This window comes from Corvus moneduloides, chromosome 27, assembly GCF_009650955.1.
Source record: "Corvus moneduloides isolate bCorMon1 chromosome 27, bCorMon1.pri, whole genome shotgun sequence".
NCBI classification, from domain to species: Eukaryota; Metazoa; Chordata; class Aves; order Passeriformes; family Corvidae; genus Corvus; species Corvus moneduloides.
In genome coordinates, this window is record NC_045502.1 from 1,768,368 (window position 1) to 1,783,138 (window position 14,771).

The 14,771-nt window shown below is 48.7% G+C and overlaps 1 protein-coding gene and 1 long non-coding RNA gene across 3 annotated transcripts in view; both read right to left on the minus strand.

Moving 5' to 3' along the window:
• The window catches only part of LRRTM4 (leucine rich repeat transmembrane neuronal 4), a 200,100-nt gene that overhangs the window by 57,447 nt on the left and 127,882 nt on the right, over positions 1–14,771 (minus strand). The gene's annotated exons all lie outside the window — the stretch shown is intronic.
• LOC116435552 lies at positions 10,220–14,767 on the minus strand. Its single transcript, XR_004236794.1, has 3 exons — positions 14,467–14,767; positions 13,714–13,974; positions 10,220–11,188 (listed from the first exon to the last, which is right to left on the minus strand). It is a non-coding gene; the product is annotated as an uncharacterized LOC116435552 (long non-coding RNA).

Genomic DNA, 14,771 nt, shown 5'->3' on the forward strand with positions numbered 1-14,771 from the left:
GCCTCGAGGTGTTTGTGCTTGAACTTGGGAAGAGCTGAAGTCGCGCCTTTGCCTTTCCCCTTCACCACTCAAATTCAGATCCATCGGATGATCCCAGCTGTGTTTTGTTCTCTTTCTTGCTCAGTGCCACAGAATTTCGTGCAGCTCTCACAGGCAGCTCCTGAACGCTTGGCAAACAATTTTTCCGATCACGATCCACAGCAAAATCCCATTCCAGGCCCACTCTCCCGTCCATCAGATTACCATTAGCAAAGGGAAAAGCTTTTGCTTGAAGCACTGCCCTCCCTCTCTGCCATCCCTAAACCTCCCACTCAGCTCTGGAAATAACAGCTCACATTGCTCTGGAAGCATCATCAGCAGGAAGATTTTCCTTTCTAATGAAGGGATCAGGGGTTTCTGGAACCAGGGCTGTGCATCAATCAAGCTCATTAAACCCCAGATTTGGCTCCTCTCCCCATCACTGCCTCCTTTAGGCACCTCAGGCGCAGCAGTTTTTCCAACTGCTCCGAACTCCGCAGCTCCCACAGAAATTTTTGGGGTTTGGTGCTTGGTGCTTAAAACCAACCTGTCCACAGCCACAGCTGTGGGGAACTCTGGTCCAGCGTTAAATTAGATCCAGGAACTCTCCTTTTCGTGCATCCTGCTGCCCTTGGCTGCTGGGAGAAGGGCTGCCATGGATCCACTGGGCAAAGGCCACAGGGACTGTCTCAAGAGAATCATGGAATCATGGAATTTGGGCTGGAAGGGACCTTGAAACCACCCAGTTCCACCCCCTGCCATGGGCAGGGGCACCTTCCACTGGAATAACCCAGGTCTGCAGAGGTGCTGGACAGGGAGACAAGTGACAGCAGAGGGAAGATCCATTCACAAAATCCCAGAATCTGTGAGGCTGGAAAAGCCCTTCCAGACCATCGAGTCCGACCTGTGACCGATCCCTGCCTTGTCACCCAGTCCAGAGCACCGGGTGCCATGTCCAGGCCTTCCTTGGACACCTCCAGGGATGGGGACAGGAGTCGATGGACACAAACAGGTCCCTGGTGGGGAGGGAGCACCTTTACGTGAGGTGTCCTGAGGTCAGGCCTCTCCTCTCCCTGGGATGACCAGGAGCTCACTCTGCTCCTGCCAGCCCAGTCCAGCACCCAGGGACAGGACACAGAGACAGGCTCCAGGACACACGGACAGGACAAAGGGACAGGCACCAGAATAGAGGGACAGGCTCCAGGACACAGGAAAAGGCTCCGGGACACAGGGACAAGACACAGGACACAGGGACAGACTCCAGGACCAAGGGACAGACTCTAGGACTCAGGGACAGGACACAGGAACAGGCTCCAGGACACAGGGACAGGACAAAGGGACAGGCTCCAGAATAGAGGGACAGGCTCCAGAACACAGGAAAAGGCTCCAGGACACAGGGGCAGACTCCAGTTTGCTGAAGCCATGCCCACATGGAATTAAAATGCTAGACCAGGCTTTATCAACTTGTTTCTTGCAGGATCCATCACTTCCCTGGCTGATACCACTCCTTATCTCTAGTCTGCTCAGAGCAGGGCCTGTTCATTGCTCCACACAGCAGGGCCCCAGTCCCAGGACACCTCAGCATTCCTCCCATATAAATAATAATTTGTGAGTGCAAAGATTAGATAAACACCTTTCTCATAACCCTGGCAGTGCATCTGCTGCTCTGAGAGAGCTGAGATTCCTGGGAGCTGCTCCAGAGGTGAATTTGATCCTTTGTACAGATTCCCTTTGGAGTCTCCTGATCCTTTCCCGTTGACTCATGTTCCTAGCACTTGTTTCTGAATTATATCCCAGCACAAGTTGGCTCAGGTAATTTTCCTCCTATTTAATTGTAATTTTCCCCTCAGATACATCCACAGGAAACCTTTTGTTTCACTGAGGGCTTTTTCATTTTTCGCCCTTGTAAATAAAGATAACATCCATCACATCCAAGGTGAGCAAGAGATCCAAGCTCCTGAGACCTCAACACACTCGTTGAGATGATCCTGGGTTAAGGATCTGAGCTAATTTTCCTTGAAAAAAGTGTCTGGAGTGGTGTTTATCCTCAACAGACTTGTAAGAAGTCCACAGAGAGGTCTGAGGGGGTGAAGGAGCCCTTTGCATTCCTTATGATCATCCCCAGGTCACATTCCCTGTGCAAATGAGTTTCCCGCTGAAGTGAAGAGAGAAATGAAAGAAAAGGCGAGTGGGAAAATAAAAAGGATTCACAAGGAAAGCCAGAGGCTCAATTTAACAGCAGCTTTCATGAGCTTAATCAAGCTTTAGGTTTTTGTGTTTATCTTTGATGTTTCTCCAGCAGCTTCAAACCGCCAGAGGTGCGAGTGCACAGCAAATCCCGAGCAGTGCCTGGGTTTGGGAGCTCTCACGGATATTCCAAGTGAGAACAGGCTCCTCTCCTGTTGGGCTGGATCTTCACCGCCTTCAGCGCAGGGAGAGGTGAGCTGGTTCCCACTGCCAGCTCACAGGGAATGGGGATTGGGTCCTTGGATTGTTGGAATCCCCGTGGTGTCTGCAGAGTTGTACGGAATTGTCCTTGGTTAGGAATGCCTGGCTGGCTTCCACAGGATCCCAGGATGGTTGGGGTTGGAAGGGATTGTAGAGACCCTGGGCGCCCCTGGCAGCGCTGTCCAAGTGCTCCTGGAACTCTGGCAGCCTCGGGGCTGTGCCCATTCCATGGGGAGCCTGGGCAGTGCCCGGCACCCTCTGGGGGAAGAACCTTTCCTGATCTCCACCCTCAATCCTCCTGGCACAGCTCCAGGCCACAGAGGAACTGCAGAGATGTTGGGACCCCTGCATGGTCAGAAAGTTTTCTGCTGGACTTGTGACACCGTTAAACCCCTGACAAGGTGGTGATGGATCAAAGGCTGGACTTGATGGTCTTGGAGGTCTTTTCCAACCTTAACTTTGTGATTCTGAACACCCTGAGGAAGATTCTCTCACCTTTGTATGACGTGGAACTCCGAATTCCCATCCTGGAGCAGCTCTGCCAGGCAGGTCCTTCAGTGAGGGATTTGTTACCGAGGTGGGACACGACCCATGGAGAGCAGAGAGGAATTAAAACCCATCCAAGGCTTCCAGCCTTGGCCCAGGGATCCATCAGGCAGAGCTGGACCTCCCTCCCCGCTGGATATGGAATTAGGGAATCATTCATGTTGGAAAAGACCTCCAAGATCACCAAGTCCAACCCTTGACCGAACCCCACCCTGCCCACAAAAGCTAAAAGTGCCCTTTCTGCTCCTGTTTGGAACATCTCCAGTGGCTCCGCGACTTCCTTGGAGATCCTGTCCCAATGTTTAACCACTCTTCAGTGAAGAAATTGTTCCTAACATCCAACGTACAGCTGGGAAAAGGCTGAGGAAAGGGAAAACGCTCTCAGGTTTGTTTAGGGTGAAGAGGAGGAAGTTACAGGAGCCCAACCTTTTTGTATTCCCTGCAAAAATCTGGGAATGTGGAGCTGGACTCACCCCAGGAGCACACAATAGGACACAGAAGCAACAGGTGAGGAGAGAAATTCTGGTTGAGCTTATTTTCAAAATAGATAAAAATGAACCAAAGGAGTTGTTAAAGACCAAACCATGGCCCAGAAAGTCTGGGGAACCTTCATCATTCAGACTCGGACTGGACAAGGCCCTGTGGAACCCTGAGCTCTGAAATTACCTCCAGAGGTTGCTTCCAAAAGAAATCTCTCTTCAGTTCTGTGACTTGGAGGCCTTTCATCCTGTTAAATCCTAATGTTGCCATGAAAAAATGCCCAGCAAATGTTTTGTCCTGTGGCAACACAAACGGGTTAACAGGGCACCCAGCGAAAATGAGCAGGATTTTAGACAATGGGTGCCTGCAGCCTGTGAGGGCCCTGGGAAAAACAAGCTCAGTCCAGGCCAGGAACATCCCCGCAGCCTGCAGGAATCCAGGGCCTTCGAGCCAGCCCCATCCAAGGGGAAATCTCTTTATTTGCTGCGGATTCACGTGTGATTTTTATAATTCCCTGATATTACACCCAGCTAATGATAATCCTTCATGCTCTTCTTCCATCAAAATATTTCAGGGATTGTTTACAGACAGAGAGAGCTCTGCTTTGGCTGCTGCCTGCTTGAACCGTTGGGTGAGCAGGAAAAACCAAACACAAATTATTTCCATTTCTGTGCAGCTTCCCTTGGAAAAGCTGAAGGAGTGAAAGGAATAAACTGCATGGAATTCACGCTTTACTTTGGTTTTTTTGAACAATTGCTCAGCTCCTTAAAGAGAAATGCCAGGAACTATAATTTGGAGTCCTGCCTTGCTTGCTATGGATCATCTCCACCCCAAAATGTGTCAATTGGCACTGTGCTCCCAATTCCCTCGGGAGAGCAGGAATAATCTGACTTTTAATAGGAATTTGGACCCAGCAAAGGAGATTTGGGATCTGATTTTACCTCAGGGGTTTAGGCACAGTGTGGGGAGCACAGAACTAAAGCAGTCAGATCTGAGGGAGAAATAGCAGGAATCTAACAGGGGTGGGATTGGGATTTGTTCCTTCTGATCCCCCCATTCCTAATTCAGGACCTTAATTTCCTAAGGCACCCCCAGAAAGCAAATCTGATCCTTTCACTGATAAATTCCCAGGATTAAATTGAAAATATTCCTAATTTTAAGCCTTTCATTAAATAAGAGTCCAGAGTTTGATTAAACATGTAAAATTCCGCTCATCCTGGCATTAAAAACAATTTAAAAAGCAAATAAATACACAGAACATTGGGATTTTTTCCTTTTAATTCTCCCTTTTTCAGTCAGTCCAATAATAGCTGGTAATTCTGACAAGTTTGGGATTGGCACTGCTGGGAGAGGATGTTTTTCTGTGCTCTCCAAAATCCTTCAGCAGCAATTGTGAGTTAACCCAGGGACTCCTCCAGCACCAGGCTGCTGCCAACCAGCTGATTCCCAGGCAGCTGCCTGATCTCCCTCAAAATTACTCACAGCTTGGGGATGGAAAGGATAATAAACATATGGAATAAGATGGTGAGAGGCTGGAGAAGAGAGGGGATAAATAAAGGTTCAAAATCTGCCAGCTGGGGAGATATGAGCCAGTAGGTGCAAAGTGGGAGAAAAAGAAAGTCTTGTCAAAGAGACAAGAGCAACTTGGTCAATTTTGGGAATGGAAATCCCTCTGTAATGAAGAAAATGAATGGAACAGCCACCAAACCCAGGCAGCAGTGACATTTTCAAGGAATACTCATTTAAGCAGAGAGCTGAAAATTTCATTTTTAGGCACCTGCCAGCTGCCAATCCAAAAGACAAATCTCAATAAAAGAATGTGTCGTGTGCCAGGGTTCCTTTTGAAAATCAGTTTTCACAGAATCGTGGAGTGGTTTGGGCTGGAAGGGACCTTAAATCCCACCCAGTGCCACCCCTGTCCCACACCTCCCACTGTCCCAGGGTGCTCCAAGCCCCATCCAACCTGGCCTTGAATGCTTCCAGGGGAGACCTGGGGACAGCCACAGCTCCTCTGCTGTTTTGTTCTGGAAAATCCCATCTGGAAGCTGAGCTGGGTTAAAAACTAACGAAGATCCTCTCCAGGATAACATATCCCAGTGCAGGAGTAGGAATCAGAACCATGGAATGATCTGGGGTGGAAATGACCTTAAAGCTCCTCCAGCTCCAGCCCCTGCCATGGCAGGGGTGCCCCTCACCACATCAGCCCCGTTTCCCTCTCCTCAGCCACGTGCACAATTCTTTCAGTGCCTTTAACAGCCGCAGTTTCCAGGAAAAAGATCAAAGCCCAGGCAGCGAGAGGGTTCTGTGGCCTGGTCATTAAAATCATCATCTTCTCACACGGATTTTTGGTTCTCATTCCCCACCAAGCCCTGCCTGAGCTTCCAAGTGCTGGGAGCCAACACAGAGGACAATACTGTAGGGATGGACAAAGGATCAGGAAAATGGGTAATGGAGGGAATTCCCAAAGCAGCCCAACCCCGTGCTCCTCCAGCTCCCCAGTCTCCTGCAGATGTGCAGTTTGGGCTGCACCATTTAGAGCAAAGTCGGGCTGGAAAAGAATTCCCTCCCAACAGCATTCCCAAACTTTTGGCTCAGGGAAAAGAGCTGACAATTACCCTGCTGGATTTTTTGCTGTTGAATGCAGGATGGAGTAAGCAGAACGCTGGATCTTCCCTGACAGCCTGGGAGATCTCCAGCTCCATCCCAGCCTCTCCAGCTGGGCTGCTGCCTCTGCTCCATCCCCTCCCTGGCTGAACACAGCTCCCAGAAATCCCAGTGCAAGCCCTTGGCACGAGGAGGCACCAGTGTAAAGGATGAATGGACACAGTTTCATTCCGGTGCATTGCTGGGGTGGGGAGCACAGTTTGCATTCCACGAGGATTCAGTGCATCCCTGCCCAGGCCAGAGAGGGAAAGAGGAACTGCCCTGGTTTCCTTTGGCATCAGAACGACGCCGCTTGAGAGAAACAACAGAAACCCCCAGGGCCCAGCTCTGTGCACCAGATTCCACCTGAAAAACTGCAGGATAAAAAGTTCCAATGAAATCACTGCTACTACAGCCCTTGAAATACTTGTTAAAGTTTGACTTTAATGCTAAAAATTCCAGTTCTAGGGAGCTTCAGCTGTCCCAAACTGACCAGGGCAGTGCAGAAATTCAGGAGGTTTTCCCTGTGCCCTGCAGCACATCCTTGGGACAGCTGCTCATCCCAGAATTCCGTTTAAAACACGGGATTTTCACCTGTTCCTCTCCAACCACAGCGCTTCCCACCTCTCCTGAGCACAGTGACTGGGCTCAGCTCAGCAGGGAGCTGTGGCTAAAGTGGGATTTTTAGGGATAAATTCCCGGTAATACTGCAGAACCTCTCTGGAATTCCTGCTGACTGAATCCAGGCTCTGTGCACCATGTCTGCTCCCCAAATATTCCTCAATCCTGGTTTAAACCAACCCAATGAGAGCTCACAGTGAGTGTGGGATTGAGCATGGCATTCCCATCCTCCCCAGGCAGCAGAGAGCCAGAGAAAAATCAAATATCACTCTCCAAATATCTCAGAGCAAATCTTACAGACATGAGGATTTAAGTCGTTCAGAAAAAAAAATCAAAGGAAGTTAATGGTTAATGTCTTGTAAAACATCATTTCTTGCCTCTGTGCTGTCAGGAAAAGCTCAGAGAAGAGGTGGTTTGGGGAAAAAGGATGAAAATCTTGCAGACATGGAATAAAACAAATAGTGGGAATCTGCCAGTTTAATTCCAGAGGTTTTCCTGCTTGGTTAACATTCCAAACCCAGGACTCCGCATTCCTGCCCACCCTGGGCAAGAATAATTCCAGTGCCTTTACAGAAAGGAGTGGAATTCTGGTTGGTCAGAAATCCTGCAGCAGGAACTCCTGTAGAGGATGGTTTTTACTCCGATTATCTCAATATTTAGGAGCAGCTCTCCAAAACACACAGATTTGGGAAAACAGCCATGCAATTTTTTGCTCTGCCACAAACAAATCCTGTGAATTGCTGTCCCCTGGGGTGGCATCAGCTGTGTTTGGGCACTTAGGGCCCAGGGACTCATAAATGATCTTTAAGGAATGAGGAATCATCCAAATGCTCATGAGAAACATTCCCTGAGGTCACCTTGCAGCCTCTGCAGGACACGGGGCATCCCCCAGGGGAAAGAATTCCTTGAGGCTGAGGAAATCACCTTTCCCTGCCTCTCCCATTCCTCCTGACTGGCAGAGCAAGGCCCCAGAGTGACATTCCAATTACCAGGGAGCTGGAATTTTTGGAGTGACACCAAAGGAGACCAGCAAAAGGCTGGGATTGAAGTGCTCCTTGCTCAGTTGTTGCTTATTTTAAAGCACAGAATGCCAAAAGCAGTTTACAAACTGCAGCTGTGTCACCACTGTCGGTGTTGAGCTCCAGATGAGCAAATCGGTTCCACATTCCCAGTTCTGGCAGCAGCCACATCCACAGAAGGAGCAGGGAACCACAGGAACTCAAACCCAGCTCACCCTGGTCTGACCCTGGGGCTCTGCAGCTCCCTTCTTGCCCCAGCAGCTGCCGGAAGAAAACCCTCCCAGTTTCAACTGGAAATGAGAAGGAATTCTGGGGATGGAAGATCCCTTTCCATCACTGTGTTTTCTGATGGGTCTGAAGGTTGTGCCCTCTGCTCAACAGACTAAACCAAAGCACCACAAGTGCCCAGAGAAGTTGTGGATTCCCCATCCCTGGAAGTGTCCAAGGCCAGGCTGGAGCAACCTGGGATAGTGGGAGGTGTCCCCTGACATGAGGTGGGGCTGGATGATCCTTAAGGTCCCTTCCAACACAAGCCATTCCAAGATTTAATTATATTTTACACTATCATTTTCTTCATTCTGTCCGATAACTCTATTTGTCCTCCCTTTTCCTAATTCATTAAACCATGGAGCAAACAGAGAATTTCCTCATCAATTTCAGAGGGCTTAGGAAGATCCTCAGTGAGGCCAGACAGACCCTAATTCCTGTGGTAAATTCCACTACTGATTTCCCAGGCATGAATGTTCCCTTCACCTGTTCACTCCAGCTGGACCAGGTCAGATCTGATTATTCAGGGAGGTAAAGTGGGAGTGTCACTGGACAGCAGGGAGAGACAAAGAATTCACTGAACACTTGGGCTGGGAAAGGGCTCCGATTTTAGCTTCTTTTAGTTTAAATATCTGACAATTCTTACAGACACCCCGAGTTTTACCCTGTTTTTCCTTAACTCGAACTGAACCAGGTGGAGGAAAATGTGTTTGAGAATCTTCTCACCGAGAGGCCAGCACTGAGGAACAGAGGATCCCTGCAAGATTCCCAGGTGTGGAGGCTTCAGGAATGTTTCGTTAACCAAATTACCCTCTCCCAGCTCACTGCCTGGGCCTTTCCTACGTGGTCAGTGCGGGCAGAGGAGGTTTGGCACCACTTCTTGAGCCTCTCAGCTGTGACCCCAGCTCCATGTGCCTGCCTGGAGCTTCTCCCCTCATTGCAGAACTCTCAGGCTGCTGTTTATTTCTGACCTCCAGAACCGGCCCAAAAGCCCACAATTAAATCCAGTAAATTCATCACTGCCCTGGGCCAGCCAGCGCTGCAACGACCCATCCATTAGCAACCCCAAACTTGAGTAAAGTGAGAGCACAGAAGTTCCAGCACCGGCTCCGAAGCTTCTTTAAAACACAAATTTAGGGTGGCTGGGGCCGTTCTGAGCAGGAGCTCTGAAAGCACTTTTAAAATGGGGATTTGGCCACGTCATGCAGAGGTTTCAGAGGGGGCTGCAGAGAGCTGAGCACGAAACACGTTGGAAAGGCTCTGGGGCAGGACTGGGGCACAGGAACGCAGCAAACGCGTCTCTGCTTGCGTAAGTCAAGTGGAACAGGCAGGGCTCAGGGTGATTTTCCTTAATTTTATAAGGAAAGTGGGGTTGGAGAGCCAGGCTCTGGTTTGCAAAAGGATTTGGGGCCAAATGAGGATATTTCCCCTTAAAAGGAAGGTAAAGGAACAGAATGCACCAGTGCAGAGATCCAGCACAGGCAGCACTGTTAGCCCTTCGTGCTTTGGCTGCGATAGCAGTCAGGAATCAGCTCCTGGAAGGATTTGGGCCTCTGTCCCTGCACATTCCCGTTCCCTGCCATCAGTGGGCCGGCACATTCCCATTTTCCCCTCAGTGACAGCGACAGTGACACTCCATCCCTCCATGTCCATTGGCGCGACCAATCCTCATGACTGATGTGCCCATCCTCACTCTCCAGGCCTCCCCTCCCAGCTCCCATCCACGGCCAACCACTCGCTGTGAGCCAGCAAAGCCACAGGATCCTTCTCCAGCAGCTCTGGCTCATTGCTGCTCCCAAAATGAGGGATTTTCTCTTGTCCCCAGTGCTCTGAATGCAAGGCCTGTATGCAAACAGGCCCAGCCCTTCCTTCCTGGAGAGAAATATGGACAACTCCAGTTATTAATCCCCCATTGTTGTTCTGACTTTAAACTGCTCTTTAAAGCCACTGTGATCTCTTTCAAGCAGTGGAGGAAAAGAACACTTTAATCACTAAAAGTGCATTAAAAATTCAGCACTCGAACCCTGCCTAATAGATTGATATTTCCCATGAGCTGGCAGGGGAAGATTAGCTATTAAAAATTCCCTTGTCCACAGGCATGTTAAATCCACCTGCAATTGGGCCCTGCTTGTTTGCTTGTTTGTTTTTCTGGTTAAAGAGACACTTAAATTCCGACCTCTTCACACTTTAAATAAATCAGGGAAATTTATTGCTGTGTTTTTACAGGGTTTTAAGGCCAGCTTCAATTCCAAGAGCTGCAGACACTGGATCCTGCTTTTCCTTCCCAAATTGCCAAGGCTGCCTTGATGTTTGCAGGACACTCTGGATGAGGTGCAGTTCAATCCGGGTGTCTTAAACTCCCCAAGTTCTGCCTTGTCACCCCAAACTTCTCTGTTAGCTGGGATGAGGATTAAGTTAAAGAAGACACAAACATTGCAGAGAATCAGGAAATCCAGTGAAAGCTTAAATCAGCCTCTGGAAGTGCAAATTCCTCCCCACTGATGGATTTAGGGTACGTAGGGAGGAGTTTAATCACAGTCTAAAACCCGGAAAAATCATCAGTTCCTTCCTCAATTCTTCATTCCTCCCATCCACCCCTTCAGGGAGCTGCAAGAATCAAGGCTCTGGTGTTAAAATCGTTATCGAGAGTTGGATCTGGGTGATCTTGGAGCTCTTTTCCAACCTTAATCATGGAATCATGGAATGGTTTGGGTTGGAAGGGCCTCAAAGCCCATCCAGTGCCACCCCTGCCATGGGCAGGGGCACCTCCCACTGCCCCAGGCTGCTCCAAGCCCCATCCAGCCTGGCCAAACCCTTCCAAATCCCCCAAAACCAGGCTGTAAACTGCAAGAACTTGGGGTTTGAAGCTTCCTCAGGAGACAACACCCACAAAATCCAAGTCTTCCCTGCCTTTTGTGGCTTTAAAAACAATGGAGCTGGAAGTGCCCTGCATGTAGGGGCAGAGGGGTGAAGAAAAGAGGGATGGGTGGGTCTGACAAGCAGATAATTACAGGAAGACATTGCCTGCTTCCTCTCATAGTCCCTACGATGGTTTTTTTGCAATTTTTTGCAATTTTTTGCCATTTTCAGGGGTTTGCTGCCAAACCCAATGACCTTCACGTGTCTGGAGTGTCCTTAAGGCCGACCTAAAGAACAGAAAGGAGGAAATAAATTGTCTGGATGCTGCTAAAACCCATGCAGTTGGCTCTGCCCACCCTCCACAGCCCTGCCTGGAGCCAAGGAGCTGCAGAGCCTTTGCTGCCCACAGAGCATTGATCCAAAAATCTCTGGTGGTCACAGGAGAGCCCCAGGATCGGGCTCAGGGATGGACACGGTGTTTGAACAACAAACCCAAGCCCCCCAAAAAAACCCCCACAGTCCTCCCACCGCCCCAAGCCTGGCTGCTGGTGGCAAATGAGAAAATACCGTTTGCACAACCCATGGGTTACTTTTTCTGGGATGTTTTCCCCCAGCTGAAGGAACTCAGGGCTCTCCTGTGGACACTGCAGTAAAGGAGCCTCCTCCTTGTTCAGCTCATGTGCAACAACCAGACACCTCACAAAGGGCATAAAAAGGACTGAAATAATCCCAATCAGCATGGAAAGCACTCAGAATTTCATCTCAGTCCTCTGATTGAGGTCGAGATTTTTATTTTTTTGCCTTTTTTCTCATAAAAAGAACCCAAATGCCTGAATTCGACCAGTGCTGCACATGTCAGAGCTTTATGGTCCCAAAAAGTAAGAAAGAAAATGTAATTTAGAGGCAAATCCACGCTGGCCATGCCAGCTGAGTGAATTCTGCTCTGACAAGATTCCACGGATAAATTTCTGTTTCATTTCATGGTATTTCTTCCACCGTGATGTTCCAACCAGAAACCACACTGGGAACAATTTGGGGTGGAATAGAAAATGATAATGTCTAGACAGCAACGCTGCCTGAAGTATTTTCAGGGAATATAAAAAACAAGCATTAGCAGCAGCTCTAATAGCTACAAGTTAATAATGACAATGTTAATTTTAATTTTAATGATTCGAGGTGGGCACTTAAAAAAACCCAACAACAACCCCACCACAGAACAAAATCAATGAGCTGGAATAGGAATTCTAATGTGGAGAGCTGGACAATTATTAATCATTTGTATTATTCAATTAATAGTGACTTTTCTAATAAATAGGATGCTTTATGTCCCCATCTGGTATTCGAAGATATCATTCATTTTTATTCTTGGGAAATAAACAGCTGCAAAGGGGTTGATGCACTAATAGGAGAGGGAAATTAAGCATTGGATTTGCTTTTCCATTTTAGACCCAATAATTCCCCTGGAAAAGAATATTTCGTAATGCTCCAATGATTTAATGTTCTCTATCCCCATCTACACACCCCCCCTTTTTTTTTTTTTTTTTTTTTTTGGAGCCTGCCAAAATTTTTCTTCCCAGAACATCTTCCCTGGATTTCTGTGCAGATGGAAGCTGGAACCCCTTAAAACTGGGAGGTTGCAGATACTCGGAAAGTGTTTCCATGCAAATATTTACACAGGGCGTGACCCAGACTGGGACTCAGCACTTCAAATAATCAAAAATATTCCTCCTAAACTTCTTTTGTGTCTCCAAAAAGGCAGCTGGGACTGAGGAGGAGCCTCGCAGGGACTTGTCACATCCAAATACTTGCAGGGGAACTTTAAATTTTGGTTCTGCCGAGGTCAAATTACGTCAAACGGGGGATATTTAGTCATTACCTCTGTTTTGTGATAAAAATAATTACATGTTTTGGGGTTTTTATAAAGATATATGGATTAGGAGTATAAGAATGGCATTAAAAACATGATAATCAGGTCCTGTCAGAACAAAAACAACGGCTTGGGGGACCTGGATCCTGTGGGGTTGGGAATAATCAGAATCTGTTCCTTGCTGTCCAAAAAAAGGACACATTTTTAGGAGCTCAGCTGAGTTTTGCAGCCCAGCTCCCCCAGCCAAAGCTGCCACTTGGCTTTTCTAAGGGTCAGCAGGAAAAAGGGGGGGAAAAGCACCAAAAACTCCACACCATGGAGGAGGAAAAACCTGACAGAGCAGCTTCCAGCCCCTTCCTGGGGAATCAAGCACTGCCCTTTCCCTAAAAATGCCGGTTTTCCCTCTGGAGGAGTCCCTGCTCTGCCAGTGGATCCAGGAGGGATTCAGGCTCCTTCCCTGGAGCCCGGAGCCAGCGCTGCTGGCAGGGAAGGGAATCAGCGGCTCCAAAACAAACAGCCCAGGCCCACGCTGGAGCTGTGAATTCTCCTCCCAGCCACAGCAGCTGCTCCAGGTGCTCCAGGGAAAAAAAAAACAGGGAAAGGAAACAGGGAAAGGGAGAAGAAGGAGGGGGGGGAAGGGAGGGAAGGAGAGAAAGGGGGAAGAGTGAAGAAGAAGAGGGAAAAGAGAAGAAGAAAAGGGGGGAAGGAAGGAGGAAGAAGAAGGGGGAAAGACAGAAGGGGGAAAAGGAAAAGAAAGGGGAGGAAATAAGAAGGGAGAAAAAAGGAAGCAGAAGGGGGGAAAAGGAAAGAAGAAGAAGAAGGGGGGAGGAAAAAGAAAACACCCTAACATTAAAAATTGGAAATAAAAGCCCCAACCAGAGATAAAAGTCCACCGTCCATCCATCATCTGCTCACACCATCATCCATCAGGCTGGAAATGCTTACAAGGAGGGAAGTCACGTTCCCAGCCAGCTGAAGGTCCCGATTCCCTGGATAAGGTCTCAGGTAAGATTCTCTCCCCAGTACAATTTCTGGTTCTTCACCTGCCAGCCCGGGGAATGGGCTCAGCTTTATCCCGCTGCTGGAGGGAGCTGGGCGAGCTCTCCAGGTGTGCAAGGTTCTCCCACCAGGTCAGTGCCTGGCCCACTGTCTGTCCATGAAACAGATTCCATTTACCACTGGCAAAATGAGTCATCTCCTCACAGCCTGAATTTCCCATTAAAATAAAGAATTAAAAAAAAAAAAATGAAACCCTAATTACTTCTGTGAGCAGGAAATGAGACAGGAGAAAACTGCAACCTGAGCTTCAGCTCCCTGCATTTGCTGTTTGTGCCTCTCTCTGCACTGGGTTGGGCTTTAGCACCAATCCAGACCCTGCCCTGGTTCAAACATTCCCTGGAATGGTGGGGCTGGGTCAGATTTTTGCTGTTTTCTCCTGGGCTCTGTCACATCCTGGCTGTTCATCTCCAGAGAGAGACACAGATCGAGACTGGGCCTGAATGAATTGATTATTTTAAGTATTTTCAGTATTAACTCAGGACCGCAGTTTTCAGCCCAGGCGTGGTTTAGAGGCTGAGGATGTTCGTTAATGTGTTTGCCTTCATAAAAATGGCCATAAAACTGCATCCAATTAAAGCACTGAGAGAAATGGGGCAATAAACACAACTCATCCCCTACAACCTCCCAGACAGAACCTACCTGGCTTCTCTAAAGTTGCTCTGAGAAGCAATTTTCAGGGCAGCAAATGGAACTCAGGAATCCTGGCCACAAATGTTAAGTTTAAACTGCTTTTTCATTGAGGGGCGAGCAGCCAGGTGCGTGCATTTATCCTCTGGGCACTGAGCCCTCCATGGCATCTCCCCTGGGCAGGAAAGTCCCAAAGGGCTTGGGACAGGACAGGACAGGTGACCCCCACACCTCCAGACAATCAAGGAATGGTTTGGCCTGGAAAACACCTTAAATATGATCCCATCCCACCCCTGCCGGGGGCGGGGACACCTCCC